General features: G+C 39.7%; 1 protein-coding gene across 1 annotated transcript in view; it reads right to left on the bottom strand.

The window, feature by feature from the left end:
- Positions 1 to 7,548: 7,548 nt before the first annotated feature.
- Rp2 (RP2 activator of ARL3 GTPase) overlaps positions 7,549 to 15,825 on the bottom strand; it is a 57,964-nt gene continuing 49,687 nt past the window's right edge. The window contains exon 6 of the mRNA XM_047536494.1: positions 7,549 to 8,362. The gene's annotated coding sequence lies outside the window, so the exon portion shown is untranslated. The remainder of the gene's footprint in view (positions 8,363 to 15,825) is intronic.

Raw genomic sequence — 15,825 nt, 5'->3', positions numbered from 1 at the left:
CATTTCCCCAGGGGTTTCTGTGGTATTCACATCCTATTGCTTCCTTTAAACAGAGGACAAAGCAATGCCTCTTACTCCAGGCACCATGCAGAGGTTCAAAAAAAGGAAGTCTTCATATGCCTTAATTAATGCTTTACTCGAGAACTTACCCTGGAGGCTGGGATGTGGCTCAGTTATGGAGCACTCACCTGGCACATGCAAGGTCCTAGGTTCAATCTCCAGCACTGCAAAAAAAGAAAAAGAACTTACTTGGTTCTGAGGAGGTAGTCAGATATGGTGTGCCGGAGACCACACATATTCCTGAAGTATTGACCTGGTGTGGGTGTCAGAGGTCAAACAGGATAAGGAGGGTATACACATATGCTGGTGGTGGTGGGGTTCTCCCCAGCCTGGGACACTGGAGTATGAGTCAGGTAAAGAGTGTCTCCCATCTGTCTGTGGTATATTTGAAACCAAACAGATTGTAAGCTTCATGTGACAAATAGTGATAGCTGCTTACCCAGTAACCATTCTTTTCATCCTTTCTGTCAGAAATTCAATTCTTCAGAGAGACAATGTGCCAAGTAAAAATACTCACCTCCTCAGACTCCCTTGAAGCTAGGATAGTCATGTGACCCAGCTCTGACAAATGAGACATAAGTAGAGACTTTTAGGAAAGTAATTGTTTTCTTTTTTTTTTTCAAATTTTATTTTATTTTTCTTAAATTTATTTTTATTGTAAACAAATGGGACACATGTTGTTTCTCTTTGTACATGAAGTAACAGTATACCATTTGCATAATCATACATTTACATAGGGTAATGATGTTTGATTCATTCTGTTATATTTTCCCCTTCCCCCCCACCCCTCCCACCCCTCTTTTCCCTCTATACAGTCCCTCCTTCCTCCATTCTTGCCCCCCCCCATTATGTGTCATCATCTGCTTATCAGTGAGATCATTCATCCTTTGGATTTTTGAGATTGGCTTATCTCACTTAGCATGATGTTCTCCAATTTCACCCATTTGCCTGCAAATGCCATAATTTTATCATTCTTTATAGTTGAGTGATATTCCATTGTATATGTATACCACATTTTCTTTAGCCATTCATCAATTGAAGGGCATCTAGGTTGGTTCCACAATCTGGTTATTGTGAACTGAGCAGCTATGAACATTGATGTGGCTGTATCTCTGTAATATGCTGATTTTAAGTCCTTTGTGTCTAGGCCAAGGAGTGGGATAGCTGGGTCAAATGGTGGTTCCATTCCAAGTTTTCTAAGGAATCTCCACACTGCTTTCCAGAGTGGCTGCACTAATTTGCAGCCCCACCAGCAATGTATGAGTGTACCTTTTTCGCCACATCCTCTCCAACACCTGTTGTTGCTTGTATTATTGATAATCGCCATTCTAATTGGGGTGAGATGGAATCTTAGTGTAGTTTTGATTTGCATTTCTCTTATTACTAAAGATGGTGAACATTTTTTCATATGTTTGTTGATTGCTTGTAGATCTTCTTCTGTGAAGCATCTGTTCATATCCTTAGCCCCTTTGTTGATTGGGTTATTTGTATTCTTGGTGTAGAGTTTCTTGAGTTCTTTATATATTCTGGAAATTAGTGCTCTATCTGAAGTATGAGTAGCAAAGATATTCTCCCACTCTGTAGGCTCTCTCTTTGCATTGCTGATAGTTTACTTTGCTGAGAGAAAGCTATTTAGTTTGAATCTATCCCAGTTATTGATTCTTGCTTTTATTTCTTGTGCTATGGGAGTCCTGTTAAGGAAGTCTGATCCTAAGCCAACAAGTTGAAGATTTGGACCCACTTTTTCTTCTATAAGATGCAGGGTCTCTGGTCTGATTTCAAGACCCTTGATCCATTGTGAGTTGATTTTTGTTCAGGAAGACAGATAGGGATTTAGTTTCATTCTCTTGCATATGGATTTCCAGTTTTCCCAGCACCATTTGTTGAAGAGGCTATCTTTTCTCCATGGCATATTTTTGGCACCTTTGTCTAGCATGAGAAAATGGTATTTATTTGGGTTTGTGTTCGTGTCCTCTATTCTGTACCATTGATCTACCTGTCTATTTTGGTGTCAATACCATGCCGTTTTTGTTACTATTGCTTTGTAGTATAGTTGAAGTTCTGGTACTGCGATACCCCTGTTTCATTAGCTATTCTGGGTTTCTTATTCTTCCAGATGAATTTCATAATTGCTTGTTCTATTTCTGTAAGGTACATAATTTGGATTTTAAGTGGAATTGCATTGAATCTGTATAGCATTTTTGGTAGTATGGCCATTTTGACAATATTAATTCTGCCTATCTAAGAACATGGGAGGGGCTGGGGAGATAGCTCAGCTGGTAGAGTGCTTGCCTCACAAGCACAAGGCCCTGAGTTCGATCCCCAGTACCACAAAAAAAAAAAAAAAGAAGAACATGGGAGATCTTTCCATCTTCTAAGGTCTTCCTCAATTTCTTTCTTCAATGTTTTGTAGTTTTCATTGTAGAGATCTTTTACCTCTTTGGTTAAATTGATTCTCAAGTATTTTATTTTTTGAGGCTATTGCAAATGGAGTTGTTTTCCTCATTTCCCTTTCAGATGTTTCATCACTTGCATATAAAAATGCTTTAGATTTATGTGTGTTGATTTTATAGCCTGCTATTTTGCTGAATTCATTGATGAGGTCTAGAAGATTTCTGGAGGAGTTTTTTGGATCCTCTAAATATAGAATCATGTCATCAGCAAATAGGGACAGCTTAAGTTCCGCTTTTCCTATCCGTATCCCTTTAATTTCTTTAGTCTGCCTAATTGCTCTGGCTAGAGTTTCGAGGACAATGTTGAATAGAAGTTGTGAAAGAGGACATCCCTGACTTTTTCCCATTTTTAAAGGGAATGGTTTCAGTTTTTCTCCATTTAGAATGATGTTGGCCATGGGCTTAGCATAAATAGCCTTTAAAATGTTCAGGTATGTTCCTACTATCCCTATTTTTTCTAGTATTTTGAGCATGAAGGGGTGTTGTATTTTGTCGAATGCTTTTTCTGTGTCAATTGATATAACCATATGATTCTTATCCTTAAGTCTATTGACATGATGGATTACATTTATTGATTTATGGATATTAAACCATCCTTGTATTCCAGGGATGAACCCCACTTGATCATGGTGCACGATTTTCTTAATATGTTTTTGGATACAGTTTGCCAATATTTTGTTAAGGATCTTTGCATCTATATTTATCAAGGATATTGGTCTAGGGGCTGGGGACATAGCTCAGTTGGTAGAGTGCTTGCCTTGCAAGCACAAGGCCCTGGGTTCGATCCCCAGCACCCAAAAAAAAAAAAAGGATATTGGTCTAAAATTTTCTTTCCTTGATGTGTCTTTTCCTGGTTTGGGTATGAGGGTGATATTAGCTTCATAGAATGAGTTTGGTAGGGTACCCTCCTTTTCTATTTCCTGGAATACTTTGAGAAGTATTGAAATGAGTTATTCTTTGAAGGTCTTGTAGAACTCGGCTGAGAATCCGTCTGGTCCTGGGCTTTTCTTGGATGGTAGACTTTTAATGACTTCTTCTATTTCATTGCTTGATATTGATCTGTTCAAATTGTGTATGTCCTCCTGGTTCAGTTTGGGAGGAGCATATGTCTCTAGAAATTTGTCAATGTCTTCGGTAGTTTCTATTTTGTTGGAATACAGATTTTCAAAGTAGTTTCTCATTATGTTCTATATCTCAGTGGTGTCTATCATGATATTTCCTTTTTCATCATGAATTTTAGTACTTTGAGTCTTCTCTCTCCTTCTCTTTGTTAGTGTGGCTAAGGGTTTGTCTATTTTGTTTACTTTTTCAAAGAACCAACTTTTTGTTTTGTCAATTTTTTGAATTGTTTCTTTTGTTTCAATTTCATTGATTTCAACTCTGATTTTAATTATTTCCTGTGTTCTACTACTTTTGGTGTTATTCTGTTCTTCTTTTTCTAGGGCTTTGAGCTGTAATGTTAGGTCATTTAGTTGTTGACTTTTCATTCTTTTCTGGAATGCGCTCCATGCAATAAATTTTCCTCTTAGTACCACTTCCATAGTGTCCCAGAGATTTTGATATGTTGTATCATCGTTCTCATTGACCTCTAAGAATTTTTTAATCTCCTCCCTGATGTTTTTTGTTATCCATGTTTCATTCAATAGCATATTATTTAGTTTCCAAATGTTGGAATAATTTCCCTTTTTTGTCATTGATTTCTATTCTCAATTATGATCTGATAGAACACAAGGCAGTATCTCTATTTTTTTGCATTTCCTAAGGGTTGCGTGGCATAACATATGGTCTATTTTCGAGAAGGTTCCATGTGCTGCTGAGAAGAAAGTGAATCCGCTCATTGATGGATGGAATATTCTATATGTGTCTATTAAGTCTACGTTATTGATTGTGTTATTGAGTTCTATGGTTTCTTTGGTTGGATTTTGTTTGGAAGATCTATCTAGAGGTGACAGCATTGTGTTGAAGTCACCCAGAATTATTGTGTTGTGGTTTATGTGATTCCTGAAATTAAGAAGGATTTGTTTGATGTACAGGGATGCACCATTGTTTGGGGCATAAATATTTACTATCGTTATGTCTTCCTGATTTATGGTTCCCTTAAGCAGTATGAAATGTCCTTCTTTATCCCTTCTGACTAACTTTGGCTTGAAGTCCACTTTTTCTGATAGAAGGATGGAAATCCCCTCTTTTTTACTGAGTCCATGTGCATGGTAGGTTTTTTCCCATCCTTTCCCCTTTAGTCTGTGGATATCTTTTTCTATGAGATGAGTCTCTTGCAGGCAGCATATTGTTGGGCCTTTCTTTTTCATCCATTCTGCCAGTCTATGTCTTTTGATTGATGAGTTTAGGCCATTAACATTCAGGGTTATTATTGAGATATGATTTGTATTCCCAGTCATTTGGGTTTATTTTTGGTTTTTAAGTTGGCTTGGTTTCTCCTTTGAGTGGTTTTTCTGTAGGGTAGTTCCTCCCTTTGCTGACCTCCATTGTTGTTTTTCATTTCCTCCTCATGGAATATTTTATTGTGAACATTCTGTAGTGCAGGCTTTCTATTTGTAAATTCTTTTAACTATTGTTTATCGTGGAAGGATTTTATTTTATCTTCAAATCTGAAGGTAAGTTTTGCTGGGTAATGGATTCTTGGTTGGCAATCATGTCCTTTCAGAGCTTGAAATATGTTGTTCCAGGCCCTTCTAGCTTTTAGGGTCTGGGTTGAGAGGTTGACTGCTATCCGTATTGTTTTCCCCCTATATGAAATCTGATGCTTTTCTCTCGCAGCCTTCAAAATCCTATCTTTATTTTGAATGTTAGGCATTTTTATTATAATGTGCCTTGGTGTGTATCTGTTGTGATTTTGTGCATTTGGTGTTCTCTAAGCCTCTTGTATTTGATTTTCCATTTCATTCTTCAGGCTTGGGAAATTTTCTGATATTATTTCATTGAATAGGTTTTTCATTCCTTTGGTTTGTATGTCTGTGCCTTCCTCAATCCCAATAATTCTTAAATTTGGTCTTTTCATGATGTCCCAGAGTTCTTGGAGATTCTGTTCATGACTGCTTACCATCTTCTCTGTTTGGGCACCTTTATTTTCAAGATTAAATATTTTGTCTTCATTGTCTGAAGTTCTGTCTTCCAAGTGGTCTAGTCTTTTGGTGACGCTTTCCATTGAGTTTTTTATTTGGTTTATTGTTTCCTTCATTTCAAGGATTTCCGTTTTTTTTTTTTTTTTTTTTGAGAATCTCTACCCCTTTGTTGAAATGATCTTTTGCTTCCTGCAGTTGCTCTGTCAGCTTATTGGTATTATCATTCATTGCCTGCATTTGCTCTCTTATCTCATGCTTTGCTTTGCAAATCATCTTAATCATGTATAATCTGAAGTCCTTTTCTGACATTTCTTCTACCATACTGTCATTGGATTGTATTAATATAGAATCTAGATTTGTTTGGATCATTTTCTTCCCTTGTTTTTTTCATGTTGTTCATGTATCTTCCCCTCTAGCAGTGCAGATCTGGGGTATTGCAGATTTCCCCCTGTAGGCTTATAGTGGCCCTATAGGTTTCCAAAACCTTTTCTTTAAGGGGAGATTAGTATTAGCAGTGCCCAATTCAGACACTATGCAATCCTAGACCAAATAGCCCCTATGAGGACAATAACAAAATTGTCATAATAAACAGAATGAGTTCAAATATTATCTTCAGTAAAACAAACAGATTTGCAATAAGGTCTGCAGTTTCTAATGGAGGACAAAGAGGATGCAGAGGGATGTAGAATGTGGCTGTTAATGGGATAAGAAAAGAATATACAGAACTTCTAGATTAAAGAAAGGGTGAGAGTGTAATCAAAAGAAATTGGATGTTAGCATGCAAAAAAGGGAGAAAGAGACTCTGAGGGAACAGGTAAACAAAAGGAAAAGAGAGCAAGAAAAGTAAAGAAATAAAAACAAAATTTTTCAATAAGGAGAAAAAAGAAAATCTACAGTATAACATTCATATAGTAATAAAACCTCCCAATGTTCAGTAGCCTGATGCATGAGAGGTACCTGACAATGAGCTTCAAGCCTCCAGCAGACGTCTCAGGATGGGATTTGCCCCACCTAAAGATCGGAGCTATGGCTTCCAGGATTATCCAAGATGGCCACTCTGGCTTCGAAATGTGTTGGCAAATGGGGAGCTGCAGCTCAGGGTGTGGACGTGGTCAGCTGGAGGTCCTGGAGGCGGGGTGCGGTTTGTCAGGCAGGGGTCCTGGAGGTCTGGTGTGTTTGGTGTGGTTGTGGGATCCTGGAGGCCAGTTGCAATCAGTCGGTCTGGAGTCCTGGTGATTGGGCGCAGTCAGTTGGTCTGGGGGTCCTGGCGGCAGGGAGCAGTCAGTCAATGTGAGGACCCCAGAAGCAGGGAGTGATTGGTCTGGCTGAGGGATTCTGGAGACGGGGCTCAGTCAGTCCGGCCAGAGGTCCTACGGGGCCTGGCTGTTGTCTCAAAATGGCAGGAGCCACGTGTAATCAAACCTGCAGGTACTATAACAGTGAACTTCCAGGCATCAGCAGGCAGCTGGTGCTCCACTGGCGGTCGGCGATCAGTTTGCTGACTGTTGTCGGGCAATCGGGAGATGAACCTCGTGTGTTGGATGATGGATAGGTGTAAGGCAGGCGATGGACAGGTGAGAGGCAGGCAAATGGCAGATGATAGGCACCTGACAGTGAGCAATCTGCACTCGAAAAAGGCATTGATATGCTGGCAGACTGCAGGTGGTCACAGCAGACAAATGGGGTAAACAGCAGGGGATCGATAAGCAGCAAAAACTGCCTCACCAAGAAACAGATATCCTCTGCTTGAAACTGGAGTTACGGAGTGACACGGAATGCAGCCTCCCTCTAGTCTGCCATCTTGGATCTCCTCATCATTTTATTTTTACAGTAAAATTTTTTTTAAAAAATTTGGTGCTGGGGATGGAACCCAGTGCCTTGCCCATACTAGGTAAACACTATCACTGAGCTACATCTCCAGTCCTTTTTAGTTTTATTTTGAGATGGGGTCTCACTAAGTTGCCCAGGCTAGCCTTGAACTAGTGATCCTCCTGCCTCAGTTTCCCTAGTGGCTGGGGTTACAGGCATGTTCCACCATGCCCAGTCCTGCCCCAATTTCTATAATGCAGTCACAACACTTGGTGACATGAAAGAGATCTTTTTAAAAATGTTTTCTTTTAGTTGTTTTTTTATATATTTTTTAAATTTTTTAGTTGTAGATGGACATGATACCTTTATTTTATTTATTTATTTTTATGTGGTCCTGAGGATTGAACCCAGGTTCTCCCACATGCTAAGTGAGCTCTCTATCCCTGAGCCATACCCCAGCCCATTCTTTATTTTATTTATTTTTATGTGTTGCTGAGAATCAAACCCAGTGCCTCACACATGCTAGGCAAGTGCTCTACCACTGAGCCACAGCCCTAGCCCGATATCTTACTAGCATTTTTTTTTAAAAACTACATGTTTCGGATGGCAGAGCAGGATGACAGAAAGACCCTAGGACTTTAGAGACACTGCAGAGCTCCTGCGTTGCCTACCTCATGACTTTGAGTTATGTAACAACAGCTGGCAAATTACTGATTTTTTTTTTACCCTGCTAACACTTCGCTCCACTCTCTTACAGTCATCCTGCAGTGTTCGACTCATGCTAGGTATTCATTGAGTTACTAATTTAGTGGCACTTAGTGTGCTAGAGTCCCCATCAAATGTGTTCAAATTTGAATTCATTCAAATAGTTTTTGCCTCAGGTAGTATGGCTTCCTGAGGCCAAGAAGGATGAGTATGTAAGTCTTGATATCTGTCCACAGGGAGTTCTGTGTTGTTCTGGAAAAATAAGACACAAGAAAAATATACTTCAGGGTTTTATATGATTAAAGAGGAGAATTAACACCAGGACTAGTATTTTTACTTTATTTCATTGATTGCTCAAGATAACTGCAAAACATTTCAGAGATGAGAAAACAATAGCCCTTAAGCAATTGGTGGAAGAGATCTTCATAGATGACATGTAGCAAAGTATAAATCAAACTCAGGTCTGATGGTTCTCAAATTCATACTTGTTATTTGAAACTCTGACAAGACTCATCTAAACAATCAGGGGTCTTGGCTTCCTGGAGGATGGAGAAGGAAGGATAGGCAAATCTTGAAGGATGGTATAACTGAGATATCATATGTCATCAATGGAAATAGAGATATATCATGCCCCATTCAACAGTCAGGAGGATGTCAAAGATTGAGTTCTTTAAACAAGTTTCTGTTGACTTATCTCAATGTCCCAGGATATCCCTGTGGGATATACCAAGGTTAATTTTGGGAAAGGGCCTGGTGTATAGTTGCTCAGTTTTTTTTAAATTTTTTTTTTATTGTAAACACATGGGATACATGTTGTTTCTCTGTACATGGAGTAAAGGCATACCTTTCGTGTAATCATAAATTTACATAGGGTAATGTTGGTTGATTCATTCTGTTATTTTTTCCCTCCCCCTACCCCTCCCACCCCTCTTTTCCCTCTCTACAGTCCCTCCTTCCTCCATTCTTGCCCCCCTCCCTAACCCTAACTCTAACCCTAAAACTAACCCCTCCCATGCCCCATTATGTGTCATCATCCACTTATCAGTGAGATCATTCTTCCTTTGGTTTTTTGAGATTGGCTTATCTCACTTAGTTGCTCAGTTTTTGATGTTGTTTTTATTCTTTTAGAAGGTGCTCCAGCCGGGCAAGGTGGCGCATGCCTGTAATTCCAGCAGCTTCAGAGACTGAGGCAGGAGGATTGCGAGTTCAAAGGCAGCCTCAGCAAAAGTGAGGCACTAAGCAACTCAGTGAGACCCTGTCTCTAAATAAAATGTAAAATAGGACTGGGGTTGTGGCTCAGTGGTCGAGTGCCCCTCAGTTCAATGCCCAGTATCCCCGCCACCAAAAGAAAAGACAGAAAGTGCTCCGTTTCCTCAAAACGAAGGCAAACATCATTTAGACTACTCGGAAAGCTGACAATCTTGCTAGAGAGATACTTAAATTATTTAAGAATTCCAAAATAGAAAGTGTCACAAGGTGATATAAGACTAGTGATAACAAAACAACCTCAAAGACTATGCTCTTTACTACTCTGCCTTTTTACCCTGTGGTGTGGGAGATGCACAGGAAGAAGCAAGCAGAAAAGATTGCAAGTAGATACTCCAATTAGAAGGCTGTATGCAATCACCATAGGGTCAGTGGCACACATCAGGGTGGTGAAGATGGGCATAAAAGGAGAGGATGGTAAAGAGAAACATTAAAAAAATAAAAAAAAACAGGCCTAGTTAAGAACTGCTGAGCAGAGTGAAAGTCTCAGATGACCCCAAATGTCAGTGGTATAACTGAGATACCCCATGTCATCAGTAGAAAGGGAGATGCCAGGACAGGGAGACCATCTGGGAAGGAAGAATTTGATGCATTCAATTCAGTATATGGTAAGACCAGGAGATCCATTATTTAATTATTCAAGTGAACACATTTGGCAGAAAGTTAACGCTGAGAAAGGACAGTCAGATGAATGGCTGTGCTTAGTAGTGATGCTAAAACTGTGAGAAGGTTCATGTACCTCAAGGAACATAGGAGCTGCAGCTGCCCTCCCTGACCTCCCCGCTGACATCAAGTTCTGGTTCCTGCTGTATTTACTTTTGGCAATATGACTGAAATGTATATGGCTCAAAACTATAACATACCAAAACTAGCTAAAAACTTGAAGAAATTTAAAAAGACTTTTCCAAGATGTTATGTCCTAGTTCATGATGCAGATTCAGCATAGCCTTCTTAAGAATATAGATTTTGCCACTCTTGAGAACTTCCACAGCCATCTGAACCCCAAATTCTGAATTTAATCTCTACCTGCAGTAATTTTCTCCTTTGCTAGACCCCATATTGCCTTGCAACAGAAATAGGATCACAAGTTTAAGACTACATTTACTTTTCCAACATCCTCACCACTTCCATCTTTTTTCTAGTGCCTTGGGAGGTCCTAAGACTAGAAATATGGTGCTAAATGAGTAAACATGGCTTTAATTAATAGTCTCCTTACTTACTCTTTGGGATTTCTCTCTCTCTTCCCTTTCCCTCTACTCCTTTCTTTCTACTTTGTACTAGGGATTGAATCCAGGGAACTATATCCCAGCCCTTTTTATTTTTTATTTTGAGATAGGGTCTCACTAAGTTGTTTTGGGCCTTGCTAAATTGCTAGGACTGTCCCTGAACTTGTGATCCTCCTGCCTCAGTATCTCAAGTTGTGGGATTACAGTTGTGCACCACATCTCCCAGCTGCTCTTTGGGATTTTTACTATCTTTTGTCAAAATAAAATTGATCAGTTTGTATAGCTGGTCAGATATAAATAATGCTGATTTCTCAGTTTAGCAATTATAATGAGTGCTTGTTAAACATTTGGTACTAAATTATGTTGTTTTGAAATAATTAAAATTGATTTGCAGAAGGAAAAAGGACATAGGGATAAAAGCAGAGGACTCAAGACTGAATCTTATATTGTGATGACAGTTGAGGTAGAGAAGGGTAAAGGAAGGGTAGAGAATAAGAAACTCGCTAAAGAAACTAAGCCTCAAAGAAGTAGGAACTGTCTTAACACAGTACCTCACTGAAGCAGTGAACAGTGAATTCATAGTTGGTAGACAACTGCATTCAATAGCATAGGAGCCAAATTGTGGAGGCATTTTAAAGAGGGAGTGATTATCAGTGAAAACTGCTACAGGGAACAAACTGTAACTTTTAAAACACCTAGAGAAGTCAGACATAGTGGTGCACACCTGTAATCCCCGCTACTTGGGAGACAGAGGTAGGAGGATTGCAAGTTTAAGGCCAGCCTGGGTAACTTAGTAAGACCCTGTCTCAAAAAAATAAAATAGATGGGCTGGAATTGTAGCTCAGAGGTAGAGCACTTGCCTAGCAAGTGTGAGACACTGGTTGATCCTCAGTACCACATAAAAATAAATAAATAAAATAAAGGTATTGTGTCCATCTACAACTGAAAAATATTTAAAAAATAAGGGCTGGGGTTGTGGCTCAGTGGTAGAGTGCTTGCCTAGCATGTGTGAGACACTGGGTTTGATTCTGAGCACTACATATAAATAAATGAATAAAATAAAGGTCTATCAACAACAACAACAATAAAATTTTTTTAAAAGTATCCAACTTCTTTAAAATAAAATAGAAAGGGATGGGGATCTAGCTCAGGGGTACAGCACCTTTGGTTTAATCCCTAGTAAAACACACACATACACACATACTACATGCACAAAACACCTAGAGAGCTTGACAAGATTTAGAAGTTTAAGTGGTATTGACACAGATAACCTTCTTATGAGGTAAAAAGGAGGAATAATGCACTTGAGCAGCAATGAAAGTTGTGCCAGCTAATTTGATAGCTAGTTGTTTTCTTCCTATCCCTTAATCAAGTTGGAGTTCTTTCTCAACTTCCTTGGTCACTGAGGAAACATCTTCCTCTCTGGGACCCAGGTTCAGACTGTGGTATTAAGCCAAAGGCATCTCTTTGCAGCCATCTCTAAGCACAGATCTTTTCCTTTCCTGGATCTGTTGCAAGAAAAAAAAAGTCACCCAACGAGTCTTTGGAAAGTATCCCCAGGATATTTTTCTACTTGCTGTTATTCTTTTTCTCCAACTATTTTGTTGTTGTTTTTATTGATGGTGCTTGTTATGTTGGTATTGGGGATTGAGCCCAGGGGCGCTGAACCACTGAGTTACATCCCCAGCCCTCTTTAAAAAAATTTAATTAGAGACAGGGTCTCAATGAGTTGCTTAGAGCCTTGCTAAATTGCTGAGGTTGGCTTTGAATTTGCAATCCTCTTGCCTCAGCCTCCAGAGCCACTGGGATTACAGGCATGCACCACCATGCTCTGCTTAATTTAAATGCTCAAAGTGTGATTTGGAGAGTGCTGTTGACTGTATTGTCTCAGGGAAATTGAACTAGGTCCAGTCTGTTACCAGTGTGTGCTTTTTCAGGAAAGTCCTCTAAAGTGATATACCCAGATTGTTACAAGGCCCAGGCTGCTATGACTTGGAAACAGTCTGGTTTTTATTTGTTTGTTTTTTATTTGGTACTGGGGATTAAGCCCAGGGGTGCTTAAGCATTGAGCCACATTCTCAGCCCTTTTTTTATATTTTATTTAGAGACAGGGTTTCACCGAGTTGCTTTGGGCCTTGCTAAATTTCAGAGGCTGGCTTTGAAATCACAATCCTCCTGCTTCAGCCTCCCAAATTGTTGGGATTACAGGCACCGTGTCTGGCCTACCAACTGTTTTTAACCCCCAACCTTTATTTTAAAATAGATAATCTTTTTACAAAGTTCGAAAATAAAAACTAAAAGGTTTCTTCCTTTTTTTGGTACCAGGGATTGAACGTAGGGGCACTTTACTACTAAGCCACATCCCCAGCCCTTTTTTATTTTTTGAGAAGGGTCTCACTTAGTTGCTTAGAGCCTAACTTAGTTACTGAGGCTGGACTTGAACTTGCGATCATCCTACCCCAGCCTCCTAAATTGGTGAGACTACTGTCATGAGCCATCATTCTTCCTTTTTTAAGGTTGTTTTTGTCATTCACAATACCTGGCTGAAGAAGCGTCCCCTTTGTCCTTCTTGCCTCTTACAGGTAACTTGTATTGGCTTGTGTTTGTCCTTTCAGTGGTTCTTCATGCACAGTGCGTACAATATTCTAGACCTTGGTTTTGTAACTTAAAGATTTCTCCTCAATACGAAGAGCTAATTTTTTGCTTTTTGTTGTTTTTAAATTCATGCTTACTTGAATGTTGTTTCTCTGCTCACCTTTGATCTTTTCTTTTGTCTTTAATGCTTTATATAGTCAACATATTTAGACTTCCTAATTTCCCAGATGGTCATATGTATTTTGAAAAATAGCCCCCAATTCATACCCCTTCCTCTGGAAGAGTGGTAAGAGACATTGGTTTAGACCCCAACTCACACACTTGCTCTGTTCTTTAGAGGAAAGGTGGCTCAGGATTTTTCTTCTCTTTTCTCCTCCTACCTTCCCATGCAAAGGGAATGGTTAGACGGGATTGGGAAGATTCCATGGCACTAAACTGAACAACAGTCAAAGAAAGGGGAACTTTTAGAGGAGTAAAGAGTTAAGTGGCTGTTTCCATCTTCTGTCAGGAAGCTACCTTTTGTTTAATCCTCCCTTTGTGGAAGCCATGCCTAGGAACAGGCTCCCAGGCCATCAAGACAAACTTTCTTTCCATTCTTCCCACTAGTGCTCATAGACAGGGCCTTGTCACATCAGTGGAGAAAGAGCCAAGCTTAGAATGTGGGCTTCAGAGACCTCAGGCCTATGTAGCATAGGAAAATGGCTGTCATCAACCTCATTCCTCACAGTTCTATACTGGAGTTGGACACCAAAGTCCCAGCTAATGATAAAGGGTTACTTTGCTTTGTTTTATACTCTGGGCATAGATTTCCCTGAGACCTCCTATAAACAGGTAATAGGCCAGGATTCACGTTCTACTCCATCCTGGCCATATATATATCCTAAGCCATATTCGCCTCATCCCTTCTGAATAGATCTTCAAATGCAAATTTCAAACATGTGACTGTGAAGAAAAGAGGTACTTGACCCAAGTTTCAATTTCTTTATCTTTCAAAAGAGACTAATAATATAGTCTTCACACATTTGATGTGAAGGTTAAGTGACTCAATGTATGCAAAATACTTAACACAATGCCCAGCTATTATAGCAGGTGCTCAATAAACAGCTGCTATTAGTTTTACTGTAATTATTACTGAGCATTACAGTGGCATGGTTAAGAGCCAGGGTTTTAGAATTAGACTGCTCTCTGACCTTGGATCCAAACTCTGCGCTTAGCATCTGTTTGGCCCCAGGCAAGTTAGCTAACCTCTCAAAACTTCAACTTCCTCAATCATAAAAACATGGATAGTAATAGTACCCCTCTCTTAGGGTTGCTGAGAGATTTCAAATGTACACTGCTTAACATACTGCCTGATATATAAGTAGCTGTTGTATCTTAACAGCATTTCAAAACCCAAACCCAACTACATTTAAATGATTTCTGCCCTTCAGATAAGGTTGGAGGTACCTCTTCACATATGCTGGTGGGCGGGGAAGGTGCAACATTTACTCATAAAATGTATTTACTGTTGACATCAGCTGCTGCCACTATTCTACCCCCCACACTATCTTACAACCCAGATTGTCAGTCTGCGGAACATCCTAGCTGGCCATTTGTCCACTCCTCAGCCTACGAACAATCTCGGCAGTCATTGGTCAGTTATTGTTAGCCTGCGAAATTCGACTACTTAAGAAGAGCTCCACCACCATTCTCTCTCCCTTGCTCTGCATATTCATATATTTTCTCTCCCTACCTTCCTCTCTCCCTCTTTCCTTCTCCCTCCCCCTCCCTCCTCTCTCTCTCTCTCTCTCCTTCTCCCTGCAGGCAGAGCCTATCCGCTTAATAAAACCTCTTGTGTGAGTTCCTGCATCCAGAGTGGTTTCTGGGTGCTTTCACTTACAGTATTGTAAATTTTAAAATGTGTTGAGAGTAGGGTTGTGTGTGGTGGTGCACATCTGTGATCCCAACAACTTGGGAGGCTGAGGCAGGAGGATCACAAATTGGAAGCCAGCTTCAGCAACTTAGACCATATGCAATTTAAGAAGAACTTGTCTCAAAATAAAAAATAAATAAATAAAAAGGGCTGAGGACATGGCTCAGTGGTTAAGTGACTCTGGGTTCAATCCTTAGTACAATGAATAAACTGAGAGTAAATCTTGTGTTATGTGTTTTTTTCACAATTAAAAAAATTGTACACAAATTTTATAAGGGTGAAGGAAGGACACTATAACATTCTGAACACCTAAGGTGTTCTGTGGCTTACATTTTTTCTTATAGTTAATGCTAACAAAAATAAACACAACAGGGCTGGGGTTGTGGCTCAGTGGTAGAGCACTTGCCTAGCATGTGTGAGGCACTGGGTTAAGATCCTCAGTACCACCTAAAAAAATGAAATAAATAAAGATATTAATAATCATAACAGTACCTATATATAGTACTGTCAGATTTGGCATGAACAATACCATATAGTTCTTTGATGTCCCATCTGTAGCATTACCATAACTGTCAATCGTTTATTTGCTCTACAAATATATGTTAATGTTACCCGGTTAGGGGCGGCTGGATGGGGGCAGGGCATCAAGCAGCCTGCCCAGGGGCAAAGGAACAGTGTAGCCTGGGCATGCCCGAAGGAGTAACCAATCAGGCGCT

The sequence above is a fragment of the Sciurus carolinensis genome, chromosome X (assembly GCF_902686445.1).
Source record: "Sciurus carolinensis chromosome X, mSciCar1.2, whole genome shotgun sequence".
In the NCBI taxonomy this organism is placed as follows: domain Eukaryota; kingdom Metazoa; phylum Chordata; class Mammalia; order Rodentia; family Sciuridae; genus Sciurus; species Sciurus carolinensis.
Note: the sequence above shows the minus strand (reverse complement) of the source record. Positions and strands in the feature narration are given on the sequence as shown.